This window comes from Balaenoptera physalus (genome assembly GCF_965194825.1).
Source record: "Balaenoptera physalus genome assembly, chromosome: 14".
Taxonomy (NCBI): Eukaryota; Metazoa; Chordata; class Mammalia; order Artiodactyla; family Balaenopteridae; genus Balaenoptera; species Balaenoptera physalus.
Window position 1 is genome coordinate 31,083,090 of NC_138893.1, and position 10,999 is coordinate 31,094,088.

Below are 10,999 nucleotides of genomic sequence, written 5' to 3' on the forward strand. Positions count from 1 at the left end.
AAGAGTCAAGCAGACCTATCATTGTTTTTTACGAACTATAGACTCCGGTTGATCAGCGCTGGTAACATGAGGCCCCGATGGTTTGAGCACAAGCTCAGGGCTGCCAATCCCGTCCGAGGTCAGACCCTTATCAAGATTTGCCCAGAATTGGCTGCACCCTTCAACGCCCTTCTTGCCTCCTACTGCCTTGTCCACCTTCGGGCCGAGGCTGTTCCTCCATCCCCCAAAGCCTTGCCAGTTCTCTCCTTCTCCGTCCTGGGGACCAAGGAGCCCCCTCCCAGCCATAGAAAACACACTCACATGTGGTATCCAGGTTTGAGAAATTAAATTTCACTTCCATTCCTACCTGTTGAATATCTCCTAGTGGGAGGCTCATTCCTGGTTCTCTAGTGACCATCACTGTGGATTCTAGAACTGCTTTGTCAACAGCAGAGCATCTTTTTTTTTTTTTAATGAATCATAAGCGGGACCCCAATAAACCGAATAGATTCTGGCCACGTTGCTCAGCCTGGGGCGTGGGCGGGGCCTGGACTTGGTCCCATCAGCGCAGGCCCAGCCCTCAGGGATGCTGAGACATCGCCGTGGACCTCAGTGGAGATGCTTGGGCAGCAGAGAGAGACAGAGGCGCTGATAGCCAGAGGAGAGCAACGGGAGCACAAAGGGCTGGGTGGCACCTGCTTCTGCCGGACAAGGGGGTCAAAAGGAAAGGTCCGGCAAAGGTCTGAGCAGAGCTGCCCTGAGCCCGGGCTGGGCAGGAGGGGCGTTCAGGGCTGCGGGCAGCGTGAACGCACACGGGAGGCCTGAGCACGCCCAGAGCAGTGCAGGTCTCCTTTGGCGTGTGGGAGAGAGGTTGCCAGGAGACCAGACCGTAGTCTGGGTCAGGTTGGGAAGGCCCGGACCTGTTTCCAGAGATCACCACCAAGTTCTCTGAGCAAGTGGGAAGCACTGAGAGCTGTGGTTTAGAAAGACAGGCCTGGCAGCAGTGGGACAAAGTGTGAGGCGGTGAGCATTCAGGCCGGAGCCCAGCGAGGACGAGAGGGCTGAAAGCCAGAGGAGGCGGGAAGAACAGATGCAGGGCGGAGCCTGAAAGGGAGAGAGGGCCTGGTCCCCAGTGTGTGAGAGACAAGGAGGAATAGGGGACAGGAGTCAGCTCTCTGCTGGGGCAGAGGATCTGTGCTGCTGCTTATCGAGAGAAAACAGGAGAAGGAGCAGAGCCGAAGGATGGAGATGGCGAGTTCGGGGAGGGCAGACCAGCGGTGCCAGGGTGATGGTGTCAGCAGCTCCTCTTTGTTGAGAATTGGCCAAGAGACTCTGCAAAGCACTTTGTTTTGTCTTATTTGACCCACAAAACAACAAGGTAAGGAGGACGTTGTTTTCCCTTCTCTTTTACGGATGAGGCCACTAAGGCTCAGAGAGGTGAAGGCATTTGCCCTAGACCACACAGCTAAAAGCAATGGAGGCAGGCTCTGCATCTACATCGTCTGACTCCAGGGCCTGGCTTCTTAGCTACGACCCTACATTACCTGTAGAAACGTACAGACGTGGACCCAGAGCTGGGAAATGGGGTCCGGGGTCCTCTTGTCGGGATGCCATCAAGACTCCAAGAGCAGGGTGTTCACAAAGGTGAATGAGGGATAGGAGGTGTCTCAGGTCCAGACCCCAATGCGGCTACATCAAATCCTCTACCTGCCTCAGAGTTCCAGGCCCGGCAAGGAGGTGCCTGTAACACTGAAGAGTCTTGAACTACAGGCCCAGGAACTGTAGCTCTGCCAAGATGCATGTGCCCCGTGGGACCAGGATGTGCATTTCAGCTCAGGCTGGGGCAGCGCTAGTTATTAATTGTCACACATTAATTATGACATTTGAGGAGAGCTCAAAAAGGAGGACGGCAACCCTCTCCCAAGGCCATCTCTTGTATTTCTCACTTGAAGCCGTGACTAAGGCATGGCATTAAGGGCACATCAATCCTCGCGCTGGTTGGCATCTGGATGGGCTGAGAGAACCACGCCATCCCTAGTCCGACTTGAAAACACTGACGTTTGAACAAGAGAAGCTAAAATGTATCGAGGTATATACGCAGCAAGGAGTCCAGGGAAATGTGCCTTCTGATGAGAGGGGATTACCCAAAGAAGAGCCAAAACTGGGCAAAAATTTTAGCCCCAAAACTGTGAAGCAGATTGGGCTTGTGTTTTGTGTAGAAAGAAAAAGCTTGTGTTTTCAATAATTAGCCCAAAGTGAAGGAAGTAAAAGAATCGAGAAGGCGGTGCTACTGCCCACTCTTATTTGACCAGTTTTTTTTTCCCGACCAGTTTGGCCAGTGTATCATTGAAGGGCTGGAGGAGGGGATGCTGGTGTTTCCAGAGAGGGATTTCTAACTCCCACCTCAGCTCCCCAGAGGCAGGTAAGAATAAGTTTAGCAGGAGAGTCTGCGGTGTGTTCCTTCTGGCATGGCGGCATGATATTAACAGCTAACATTCTGGGGGCACTAATTATGTAGCGTTCAAAGGCGTATTAATGGATTAACTCATTTAATCCCTGCCACCATCCTGTGGAGCCAATGTAGTTACCATCACCATCTGACAGGAGGGTCGAGGCAGGATGGACCTGCCCAGTGTCCCCAAACTAAGTTGCTAGAGCCAGGAATTGAGCCCAGGAGGTCAAACTCCAGAGTCTGTTTCTGACCCTCTGCCATACTGCTCAAATTTTAGGAAGTGTAAGAACCACCTGATGTATATACCCAAGAGATTTGAAAATGTTTGTCCTCACTAAAACTTGTACATGAAGGTTCATAGCAGCATTATTCATGGTAGCCAAAAAGTGGAAACAAACCAGATGTCTACCTACTTATAAATGGATAAAATGTGGTATATCCATACGAGGGAATATTATTCACCCATGAAAAGGAATGAAGTGTTGACACTTCACTGCTACAATGCGGATGAACCTTGAAAACATTATGCTAAGGGAAAGAAGTCAGACCAAGAGACCACATACTGAATGCTTCCATTCATAAGAAATGTCCAGAATAGGCAAATCCACAAAAGTAGCTTAGTTGTTTCCCGTTGCTGGGGAAGGGGGAATTGAGAGTGACTGTAATAGGTATGGGTTGCTTTGCAGAGTGAGAGGAATGCTCTGGCATTAGTGGTGATGGTTGCCCAGCACTGGGAACATACTAAAAAAGATCACTAAGTGATATACTTTCAAATAGTGAATTTTACGTTATACGAATTATATCTCAATTTTTAAAATTGCCTCCCCCCAAAACTCCATCCCATTTGATATATCACTGAGAACACTTTGAGCTTTGCCCTTGGCTGGTCCCTGGGTTACAAGATGGCCACCCCAGTTCCAGGCATCACACAGACACAACAGCATTTAGTGGAAGGAGAGAGGAGTGTTTCAAAGAACAAGGAAACCCTTCCGCCAGCACCTGTCCTGGCACATCTCCTTGGTCAATCCTGGGCTCCTGCCCTCTGCTAAACCTGTCACTGGCAGGGAGATGAGGGGCTTCTTGATCTGTTCAGACCAATCAGGATTTGCCCCTGAGTTTCGTCAGGGAGGGGTGGACCCCTGAACAAAACAGGATTAGGTCAGAAGAAAGAAGGGCGATGGCCGTTTGCAGTCACTGAGCAGTGTCTGGTACCCCTGGTGCTCGTTAGCACACAGATTCCCAGAGCCTGGCCCCCGAGCTTCTGATTGGGCAGGTTTGTCATGGGTTTCAGAACCCTGCGTTTGACACGAGCCCCTCAGACGCCTCTGATGGGGGTGTCCCCAGGCTACACTCTGAGAAACATTGTTCAGTGAGGTCTGAAAACACACTCCAGCTTTCCGGTTACCCCAGGTCTTCAAATAATCCCACTGCCCCCATCCTGTCTCCCCGCACACCCTCTAGAAAAAGCTCTTCAAAAAATGAAGGAAAGAAGGAAAGGGTGGGGGAGAAAAGAAAAGAGGAAGATGAGAGACATCACCATTTCCTCAGCTTCTATCCTGTGCCTTTACACACATTCCACAATGTCACTGCAAGGCAGCTATTACTCTGCCCATTTCATAGATGTGGAGACTGAGGCTAAGAATATTGGCAACTTTGCCCAAGGCCACGTGAAAGTGGAGCACCAGGAATTCAGACCCGGGGTCTGGGTCTGCATCTGGAGGTCCTGCCAACAGACCCTCCTCCTTACCAGACACACAGACCAATAGACCAGAGGATGGTCAGGTCCCAATGAGTGGAACTTCTGGAGTAAATGCAAATAAGCTTGGTTAAAAAGTGATCATCTCTTAGCAAAGACTGTTCAGGACTCCTACCTAGAATATAAGGTCTTTCATTTTTTCATATCAAAAATAAGGAAAATTGCTCATTCTCCCAATATTAAAATTGTGCACCTATACCCTTTGACCTTTTCTGCTTTATTAGTACATTTTCTCTGCACTTGGCTTTGATGTTACTAAAAAGATGAGCCTAGTGCAGTCACTCCCCGTGGATTTATGCTGAAAAGATGAGCATTTAGAACACACCACTTCCGTTTGTGTAGAGCTAGATGTCGTGTTCTCCAGACCTGTGAAAGGGCAGAATCGTGGGGAAGCTTCTATTCACAGTCACAAAAATGGGTCAGAAAACACTTCACAAAAGAGACACATTGACACAGAGCTGCTACCTGGGAAAGGCTTTCACCTGGAACCAGATCATTCCTCTTTTCAATCAGAAGCACTTATGTTTTCCTCTGTCCAAGTCTCTCTTTCCTATGGATCCAGACCTCTTGAGACTAGGGTTTTAGGAGAAATAGAAATCTGAATTTGAACGTAGATGTCAACTCTGCAGCACAATTTCCCTTGAGAGTTTCCCAGGACTGTTCCTAAGGGAAGACTTCTGAAATCTCCTGCCTTCCCCACTCCTATGGGAGACTTGTGGTTCTTAGAAGGTCAGAACTGTCTGGCCATAAGGAAGACACATTGGAAGGCTTTGGGGTAGGCACATTTGGGCATGTTAGCCTTCTGCAGGGAAAGCTGTCATCTTGGGCTGGGACTCTGAAATGCAGAATGGGGCCGAGAGGGTCAAGTTCTGAGCATCGAGGTGGAGGTCTTATTTGTGCAAATCTGCCTGAGTGGCTGGTGAAGTCACTGGTGAACATAACCTGTGTGGGTTTCGGGATGAGTCGTGAACCTGAAGGTTGGGTGGACAGAAGGCAGCTCCAGGCAAGGCTGGAATTCACTTGAACCCTGGCAAACAGAGGGGCGTGTCCATGAAGGAAGAAGGCAGGGACTTCAAGTGTAAGAGTAAGTGCTCATGGGCAGAGGTTTGCTGAGTAAGAGCTGGTTGGTGCCCATGCAGACCAAACTGGAAGACTGAGAGTTCACACAAAGACCCTCTCAGCTAAATCGGATTCATTAGCCTTAAAAAGTAAAGTATTTCTGGGAGCGTCACTTGAGCGTCAGGGAAGCCCAGATGCAAAGTCTCCCCACATAATGCAGGTGACCGATCCTTGGGGTCACATTCCAGACCCTGAGGCAGGATGCTTTAAGCTGATAGGGTAGTTTAATATAACTTGTCAACAAGTCGGACATGTAAGGACTCCCTGTGAGATGGGCGATGTTCCATGAAACAAAGTCATAAGGAATTAGCGTCGGAAGGCATGGGCATGGGGTCACCCCGGATGTACGCCAGTGCCAATGTGGCCAGCCTCCTGCCGGTGTGCCAGGTGCTGTTCTAAGTACTTACCCTGCGTCATGTCATTTAATCTGCTCCCAACAACCCCCATAAATATTCTCTTATTATCATTCCCATTTTACAGATGAGGAAAGTAAAGCTCAGAGAGGAGAAGTAACTGGTCCTGGTCACATGGCTCAGAAGTAGTGGAGCCAGGATCTCAACTCTAAGAACCCCACTCCAGTGCTGTCCTCCTCTTACAAAGAGCTGAATCGATACCTATTGGACTGAATGTGAGTCAATGACCTCTTTCCTGTATTGATCTAAACAATCTTCATTAGGGGTGTGACCTCCAGGCTGACCCCTCCCTGAGGACCTTCATTGAAGCTGGCACTGATTCAGGAGGTAACATCCAGGCCACGCTACCTGCCATCTTAGGTCATTACTTGAAAGAGTTGAAGGCAAGCCTTCCGATTTATATGTTTGCATCTCACGTTGGGGAGTGGCATATTAAAACACGACCTAAAACAATGCAACTCTGAAAAGTCTGGGGCTAAGTCTTCGCCTTAGACGTATGCAAACCATTCCCAAATTACACTACTTGCTTTGCATCCTGCCGTTAAACTGTCATGATGGGAAATAAATAAAGTCCCAGTGCACTGTTTGGCAATTAGCAATTATATCTCAACCCCTTCAGTAGCCTTCACACTGCTCTGTAATTGTGAGATTAAAAAGCTATCATTTACACGGTTGGCTATGAGTGTGTGGATATCTTGCTATGACAAAGCAATTACCCAAGTCATTATCCTCATAAGGTAATCTGCAATTGTAGGTAAATAATGATTATGTGGCTGACAAATGTTGCATTATTGACTCTTAAAAACAAATATTAAGATTTATCTTTTCATATGGCCGTCTATGATATATATTCCAGGCATCCAAGGTAGGGTCACTGTAAGCTAATAGAACATGAGATAGATTTATATGCCACTTCAAAGTCTGGAAAGTACTTTAAGATATATTTTCCTAACTGGTTCACACAATTATGACATAAAGAAGGCAGAACAGGTAATGTCTTGTCCATGTTTTACAGGGAAGATTGAGTCTCAGAGAAACTAAGGAACTCAGCTAAGCAGATGTGAAATTCCTTTTCTCAGGAATATTTAAGTAGATGAACATTCCCGAGACAGCTTATCTTTCCCCTCCAGAAGGCTCACAGGCTGATACAAAGGACTCTTCCGTCTCTGTAGAAAGCTCCTGTCCATGTCGATGAAACAGAATAATTCAAGCTGTAATGACACCCCCACCCTCAAGAAAAAATCAAAAGGCACTATATACTTCAACTATATTTTATTGCCTTGTTCAGTAAAGTTGGCCAAAGGTCGTAATTCTTTCATTGTGTCTATACAAAGCCAAATGGCCATTTGAAAAATGTGAAGCTAAAAATGTTCAAATGAAATGATTCCATATCTACCTCTCAAATTTTATTACTTGCCTCAGTGTGACCAACATTATAATAAATGCGGTCTTATTGCTTTGTAAAGACAGAGTCAAGAGCCATGGCAAGCACTGGAGAGGTGTGGAAGTCTCCAGAGCATCTGGCCCACAAGACCAGATTTCAGATCTGAGCTACTCTGAAAATGTGCGTTCAGAGACCCTGGGGTGGAAACAGGATGGGCTTTGTTCTACCGTAAAATGGTCATGTATTCTTGGCCATTGAGAACCTGACTTTTCACTGATTCCTACCTTCATTCAACAAATACATATTGAAGGTCTACTGGGGGCCAAGCAATGGCCCTGGAGCTCCTCCCACACCCCATGAACAAGATGGGTGTGTCCTCACAGAGCTGGCAGAAAGGAAAAGCAGGAAGAGGAGAGGTGACTGTTCCATTTAATAGAAGGTGGGAAAGCTGTTCAAATACCAAAGTTTTATTCATTTTTTAATATTTCTGTTTCCGTATGTTAAAAGTGTTCCAGGGGTTAAACTTGCTTCATTAAAACCAAATAACGATCTAACAAAAATCATTTGAGTCAACCGACAGGCAAGTGTCTATCCCCCTGGTGAAGCCATGTCCCAAGTGGTCCAGTCTCTGAGTGGCACTGTGCTCAAATGAACGTGATCTGGCAACCAAAGTCATTTCAACATGAAGGCATCTCCACATGGGTTCATTTACTCACATAGGCATAAGTACACTCATAACGGGGCACATGGTCCAGGCGGCACTTCTTAAATTCTTCCTTTTCCTTCACATCATTTTTGCTCACACGCTGCAGCTTCTCAGCTACTCCTCTCTTCCAAATATCTAGAAAACTCCAGTAGCCTCCACTACGGCCCTCCCATCAACGCTGCCCCTGTCCCGAGCCCCTCTCCCCTTCCTCCTTCTCCTGAGTCTATCACAAAAGCCCAAGAAACCTCTGCAGTAATGGAAGGACCTTCCAAGAAGGGCAGGAGAGGACAGAAAGGTAAGTAGACAACACCAGGCCGTCCCCATATTAATAAATGGTGCCCCTTCCTATGGGTATCTGCAACCAAGCTCCCGCTATATGATTGTTTCAGTAAATCACCAAAGTGTGTGACCGTTGAAGAATTTAGAATTTCCCTGCCTGGAGATAATGGAGAAGAAAAATAGGAGATTCACACTGGGGCTGATTGGAGCCATCAAAATATTTGTTTAACATCTGCTTTAGTCAGGATTGTCAGACCTGGCCACAATTGGTGGCATTGTTCCCGGAGCTAATCTCATAGATTTACCCCTTTCTTTATTTTTAATTGAGTTGCCCTACAGGTAAATACACGGAGCCCTTTCCAGCGCAGACACCCTGTGCGTGGGTATCATCCTTGCCCCGGATTCTTTGTGTGTCAAACGAAAGCCTCTCCAGACCCCCCGAGTCCAAAGTAGTTAATTAACAGAAATCAAAGGAGCCTTTGTTGCCACCCCAAATCTTCCTCTCTTCTCCAGATGGGGACAGATTCACTGACAATTTAGTTCCATTTCTGAGAATGGTTTCTCAGGTTTCCCTTGTCGGTGACTAGAAAGGGCCAGGTGCCATCAAGGACTCCTGTTCCTGGAACTGTGCCAAAGACCAAATCAAAGGAAGCAGAAGGGCCCCAAGTCAGTGGTCCAAGACCCATCAGGGGCTGCGAGTCTTTCGGGCGGGGACCGAGATGGGGGATGGGTAACCGGCAGAGAGAAGTGCTGGCCAGGGGTGTTGATGGATGACGTTGCAGGGCACTGCGCTGAGAAGAAATCCATGGGGAGGGGGCTCCGAGCCCCAGGCAGCTCCTCTCAGATAAAAGCTCCTGGATCCGCCCACCCGAGACCCATCGAGCGGGGTCTGAAGGGCCCGCGTTCGAGCTGAATGAGTCTCTGCTTTCTTGGATGAAAGATCAGTGCCGGGATTAGCTTTAAGAGATAGAAAAAAAAAAGAAAAGAAAAGGACCAGCTTTATGAGATCCGCACAGTCCAGAATGAGCAAAGTGCATTCATTCCTTCTGTGTTTACCAAAATCCAGGTTGTAAAGAGAAAAGATTAGCAGGGAGGTGCAGCAGGGAGGACACGGTCAATGGTCAACTGTCATGAAGGATGCGGACATGTGACCCAGGATGTAGACCCAGGACACCAGGAGAAGAAAAACACCTCGCGCAACGTCTGATTTAACTATCATGAATCCCGGCAAGGTGGATATTAACCCAGGAGAGGATTGACGCTCGGAGAGGAAATAGTCATTAGGTATTCCAGCACAACCCAGCTGGGGTTAAACCCGGGACGCTTGGGTTCCAGAACCTACACTGTTCCCAAGAAATCATGCGGCTTCCTGCACAAACTAGAAAGCACCTTTTGGAGCTTGAAGGAGACAGTTTTTAAAAATGAAAGGAGGTTCTGCTTCATACGGTGTGTAATGAGGTGCTAGGGTTTCTTTTAATGCTAAGAACCAAGAGTAAGCTGAAAATAGATGTAGATTCAAGAAAATTTTCAAGCTGTGGTTTTCAAATGGCGCTCAGCAGACCCGGGGCTGGATGGAGATGGATGGGGTAGGGGTAAGGACACTAGCATCACGGGGAGGCTGGGGAGGGGGGTGGGCAGCAGGGCCTCCTTCCTGCCTCCCACAGGCCCCAAGCGATATGTATGCTTTTCACCCCAAATTGCCTTCAAATTACAGTACTGAAAAAATAAGTTTTAAATAAACAGTTTTGGTCAATCATTTTTACCAGGTGGATCCGGGAAGGCTGGGGTACTTGGATAGACAAACAGAAAGAAAGGGCTCGCTCTCCTGCTCGGACCATGACGTTCTGCTCGGAGCCTCCAACGTGGCATGAACCAGGGGCGCTCTTTTAGACCCACGAACATGCAGAGTCCATGTTTGTTTCTCTGTGGGAGCCAGAGTCTCACCAGCTCCGTCAGAAGGAGGGGTTTGGGGTGATCTTTGCCGGAGTTACACAGCAACTCTCTCCCCATCGTGTAGGTGCCATGGTTGCGCTTTCTCACTTGGGTGGCCATGGGGTCTCTCAGAGTCCCCGTTTCCTCATCGGTGAGATCAGTATCGAGAAAACAATACCCACTTTGCAGAATTCAATGAGAACCAGTGAGATGCTTTGGTCAGACCCTGAAATCCTGTCAGGAACCCAGGATACGTTATGCGGTTGGTGTTGAGAGAAATGACAGAGCTTGCAAAGTTCCACCCAACCCCGTGGCCCATCTTGAAGCTGTTTTCTCAGCCTCCCCTTCCTGGAAGGGAGATCAGGAGTGGGAGGCCTTGCAGGCTTATTAGCACACGTGAAATAGGGCTTTCCCTTATTTGTCCTAAATAAAATAATTGCTGTGATGAAAAGTCAAGGAGTTCAGGAAACAGTATTTTCTGAAATATAATGCTCAGTGAATTGGGAACAATACGAACCAAAACCAAAACAAAACAGAAAGAAAAGAAAAATGAATAGAATCTACTGAAACCAGAGGGGACAGAAAAGTCTCAACCTCAATATTGTGTCAAATTGAGTAATAAAGTGAATTCCCAAAACGCACCAAAGGGTACTTGCTGGCTGCCCGGAACTCACCTCCCCATCAGCCTCCGCCCCCTCCTCCCTGAGTCACTCCCACCATGTTCCAAGGTCACCGAGACAGCACCCTTCTAGGTTGCCAGGAACCTAGCACCATGACCAGACCTCAGCTGCTTTGTTCCTGCTCCCCTCATGCCCCCCACCCCTAGTCCTCCCTGAGCCTGGGTCACATTGAATGATCTCCAGTTCCACAAGCTCTGGGCTGCACTCTCTCCCACCTCCATTTTCTTGCAGGGAACACTCTTCCTTCTTCCAACACACCCTCCATCCTCACCTTCCACCTGGGAGACCCCGAGTAACCC

General features: G+C 48.0%; 1 long non-coding RNA gene across 1 annotated transcript; it reads left to right on the plus strand.

The window, feature by feature from the left end:
* The first annotated feature begins 1,035 nt into the window (after positions 1-1,035).
* On the plus strand, positions 1,036-6,388 carry LOC309642531. Its single transcript, XR_014253242.1, has 2 exons — positions 1,036-1,357; positions 5,787-6,388. It is a non-coding gene; the product is annotated as an uncharacterized lncRNA (long non-coding RNA).
* The last annotated feature ends 4,611 nt before the right edge of the window (positions 6,389-10,999 follow it).